Consider the following 5,188-nt stretch of genomic DNA (forward strand, 5'->3'; position numbering starts at 1 on the left):
ACTATAGTTTGGGTGGAACTTTGTGTCAGGTAATCAAAATAACAAGTCTTGCGTTACTCTCCACATGGACCAGACTATTACAATGTGGAGTAATGATGTCTACCTCGCCGAAACTCAGCGCAGTACCACACAAATTCGTTCCATGCCACGGATGATTCAGTATATTCCCTCATTAAAATGAGTGCGTTTTGTAATTCGTCTCGCGAAATATCTTCCCATTACATTTCGCGCTATATTCGCTACATTCTATTGTTGGCTCCCCTTAAGCGGACGGTTCGGAGCTTTTAGAACTGCAGAACGGGGTGGTCCTTGGAAACGAAAGGACTGGAAACGAGGCGAGGAGAATAATTAGTCGGCTCGTCACGCTTTGTCGGGCATGCTGGACCCGTCGTCTCGACAGTTGGCTCGCGAGCGGGGGAAGATTGCGTCGTGCATTAGCGGTAATGGCGGGCATCAGCGCGCCTGCCGTGCCGCTGCCCGCAAAACCTGCTACCTGTTCGCTACCTGCGCGCGCTCATTTGGAAAAAGGCCGCGCACACGGGGGGAGAGGTAAAAAGCGGGCTGCTGCCTACGCGCTGCGAATACCCGACGCATGGGGGAGCAGAAATAACGTATCGTCAGGCTCGTATTTACAGCTAGAATGCTTCTGCCTCGGAATTAGCAAAATGGATGCGCTGAGTGGTGACGAATTGTCCTATGCTGCGGATCTGAATGGAAACTCGCCTCAGTATCTATAAATGAGAGCACTTACTACTTCGTTATGCAGAACGTGGTGTGCATTTGCAATCGTACTCAGACACAAGCTGCTTTTGTTGGAAGATTTTCCAGTCGCTGTGCTAGAGTGCTGTAGAGAAAAGACAATAAATATAAATTAGAATTTGTGTTTCTTTAAATTTCTTTTGTCTGTTTCCGCCAACAGAAACAGAAACAGAAAAGATTCGCAATACTGGTACATCACAGTTGCTTCTTCACGCATTTTACACTACTGGCCATTAAAATTGCTACACCAAGAAGAAATGCAGTTAATAAACGGGTATTCATTGGACAGATATATTATACTAGAACTGACATGTGATTACATTTTCACGCAGTTTGGGTGCATAGATCCTGAGAAATCAGTACCCAGAACAACCACCTCTGGCCTTAATAGCGGCCATGATACGCCTGGGCATTGAGTCAAACATAGCTTTGATGGTGTGTACAGGTACAGCTGCCCATGCAGCTTCAACACGATACCACAGTTCATCAAGAGTAGTGACTGGCGTATTGTGACGAGCCACTTGCTCGGCCACCATTGACCAGACGTTTTCAGTTGGTGAGAGATGTGGAGAATGTGCTGGCCAGGGCAGCAGTCGAACATTTTCTGTATCCAGAAAGGCCCGTACAGGACCTGCAACATGAGGTCGTGCATTATCCTGCTGAAATATAGGGTTTCGCAGGGATCGAATGAAGGGTAGAGCCAAGGGGCGTAACACATTTCAAATGTAACGTCCACTGTTCAAAGTGCCGTCAATGCGAACAAGAGGTGACCGAGACGTGTAACCAATGACACCCCATACCATCACTCCAGGTGATACACCAGTAGGGGCAATGACGAATACACGATTCCGATGTGCGTACACTGCGATGTCGCCAAACACGGATGCGACCATCATGATGCTGTAAATAGGACCTGGTTCATCCGAAAAAATGACGTTTTGCCATTCGTGCACCCAGATTCGTCGTCGAGTACACCATCGCAGGCGCTCCTGTCTGTGATGCAGCGTCAAGGGTAACCGCAGCCATGGTCTCCTAGCTGATAGTCCATGCTGCTGCAAACGTCGAACTGTTCGTGCAGATGGTTGTTGTCTTGCTAACGTCCCCATGTGTTGACTCAGGGATCGAGACGTGGCTGCACGATCCGTTACAACCATGCGGATAAGATGCCTGTCATCTCGACTGCTAGTGATACGAGGCCGTTGGGATCTAGCACGGCGTTCCGTATTACCCTCCTGAACCCACCGACTCCATATTCTGCTGACAGTCATTGGATCTCTACCAACGCGAGCAGCAATGTCGCGATTAGATAAACCGCAATCGCGATAGGCTACAATCCTACCTTTATCAAAGTCGGAAACGTGATGGTACGCATTCCTCCTCCTTGCATCAAGCATCACAGCAACGTTTCACCAGGCAACGCCGGTCAACTGCTGTTTGTGTACGAGAAATCGGTTGGAAACTTTACTCATGTAAGCATGTTGTAGGTGTTGCCACCGGCGCCAACCTTGTGTGATTGCTCTGAAAAGCTGATCATTTGCATATCACAGCATCTTCTTTTTGTCGGTTAAATTTTGTGGTGTAGCAATTTTAATGGCCATTAGTGTAGTATCGCAAAATCACAGAAAATATCCTGTTCTTGCGTCTACTAGGCCCGTATTGCCCAACACGTTCTTATTTTCTCAAGTAATATCTAAAAATAATGATCACAGATACTCCTAACCGGTTCGTACAACCTCTGGCGCAGCGCGCTAGCCTGCTAAACGGGAAAGTCAGCGAGACACCGATCAGATTCCTTCATCTAGTACGACGGCCATATCGAGTGTGGTTTCCAGCACTCGTTAAGGCAAATGCTGGGCTCGCCTCCAGTCTCCACTCAGAAAATATGATAGGCAGTTAAAATACGATAACATACAGAAGAAGGTTTACACGATTCACAGACAAATGGTTCACTCGGCTTCTCCCTCTTAGGCGACTGTGGCGACAAGAAGGGTATCCCTCCAAAAAACTTAAAACAAAAATAAAGCTGATACCCATGAAGACAATGGATCCCATACGACGGGATAAAGGATAGGAGGGGAAGAGACTGATTATAAGTACACCGAACACTACAAGGCAACAGCTGTGGACATGCATCCAGCTAGAGAAGGCGTTAAATCACCGACCATCCATCCAGATTCAAGTTCTTTTATCGAGTAATGAGAATGTCAGGATAGTTTCTCTGAAAAAGACACGGTCGACCTCTTTCTTCATTATCCCTATTACGAAGCTGTCCCAGTTCCCAACTGCATTGTGCAACAAACATTCATTGAAAATTTGTAAACTACTTATATTGAAAATTCCTATGTTTGTTTGCGCCGGACGGAGTGGCCGAGCGGTTCTAGGCACTACAGCCTGGAACCCCGCGACCGCTACGGTCGCAGGTTCGAATTCAGCCTCGGGCATGGATGTGATGTTCTTAGGTTGGTTAGGTTTAAGTAGTTCTAAGTTCTAGGGGACTGATGACCTCAGACGTTAAGTCCCATAGTGCTCAGAGCCATTTGAACCTATATTTGTTTGCACATAATGTGATGAAAAATTGATATTAAAAGAAATATTCAGCCCCAGATTCATAGGAAATTTGTTAAAAATTGTGAATCCCTGAGGTGAAGAATTATCCGAGTGATATGAAACATCTTACACTCATAAAATCTAGTAAACATCAAACTTAAATTATTAAATTAAACCTAAGAAACAATAATTTTCTTGTTTTATTCTTATAAAAATTATCAAGCATGCACAAAAACATCCATTAGTTCATAGTGAATAAGGAACTATCAGAAAGATGGACAACCGCGTATAGTGTGAAGTGCCGTACGGCGAACTGGAGCCCATTGTAGACACTTTACTGGAAAAAATGATCTCTTTCTTTGGTCTCATTATGAGTACCCCAGAAACCAGACCACCAAATGAAAATCTATAGAAACTTCGGTACATGAAACAATAAGTAGGATGGATAAAGAAATACAGGGAGAATATGGAAGAGCTAGAACTAGACCTGGGCGATTTGCAAAACAAACAGAAAATTTAAAAACTGAAAAACGTAAAAATTAGATTTAAATAAAAACAAATTACAAACAATAAAAATCGATACTTATTGGCGAAGAACGACAAACTAAATGAGTACGAACGAATAAATACTGGAACTTCGGAAAGAAAACCTATTCAAGGTGATGTTCAGAAAATGACTGACGGAAACGGTCTATTTTGTCTTTCCGTGAACGTTTATGTACTTCCTTCCCATTCCTGAATAATTTGTGTCCCTCTTCTTTCAACACTAAGTCTTCCAGATGATTTTCTTAAACTTCAATCCACTCTTCATCATTACTAAATTGTGAGCTGAATCCATATCAGCACCTCTGTGCGCCTAACCATCAAATGTCTGATTACGGACTCCGAGTCTGACCATGATGTAATCCAGCTGGAATCTTCACGTGTCTACGCGTCTCTTCCAAGTATATCTCCTTCTTTTGTGATTTTTGAACAGAGTTTCTCAATTACCACTTGAAATTTATTGCAGTATTCAATTAGCCTTTCTCCTTTCTCATTCATGCTTCCAATCCCGTAATCCTTTCTTCTATTCCTTACCGTGTGAAGAAACTCCCTACCTTCCATGACTATTAGATCTTCATCTCCCTTTGCGTACGGAATTTTTCGTTCAGTATTCTCATTTACTTCCTGTATCTCTTCAACTACTGCTTGCGACTTTGCCATGTGTATCTGAACGATTCGATGAGAACAGTTCTATCATTATACAGTTCACAGTAGCGTACTCTCTGCTCCATGTTCTGTTCATAACGAACACTATTCCCGTTATACCATTTTCTGCTACTATTGGTGTTGCCCTCTATTCGTCTGAACATAAATCTAATATTCTTTCTATTTCATTTCATTGACCCCTAGTACATCTAGACTGAGGCTCTTCATGTCCCTTTTTAGATTTTATAGCTATCCCAAAAACTCCAGACATGCTCCGACTCGTGAAATGTTATACCGTCGTTAGTTATCCCATCATTTTCTCATGGTCGCCTCCTCCTTTGCAGTCCCCTTCCGGAGATCCGAATGGGGGGACTAATTTCGGAATCTTTTGCCATTTGAGAGATCATCATGCCATAATTTTTTTTCATTTACAGGCCACATATCCTATGGATACAAATTATGTGTCTTTAACGTAGTGGTTTCCATTCCTTTCTGCATCTTCAAGCCGTTCAACATTACTAAGATCAGTTTCCCACCAAAGGTGCAAGAGAGTGCTCTGAACCTCTGTCCGTTCCTCCACCCTCCTTCTCAAGACCGTTGTCAGAACGCAACTGATTTCTTACTCCGGAAGTCTTCGGTGGCTATTGCTGATGATTTTCATTCAAAATTTAAGTAGTAGCTGTGTTCGAACCCA

The sequence above is a fragment of the Schistocerca americana genome, chromosome 2 (genome assembly GCF_021461395.2).
Source record: "Schistocerca americana isolate TAMUIC-IGC-003095 chromosome 2, iqSchAmer2.1, whole genome shotgun sequence".
Classification (NCBI taxonomy): Eukaryota; Metazoa; Arthropoda; class Insecta; order Orthoptera; family Acrididae; genus Schistocerca; species Schistocerca americana.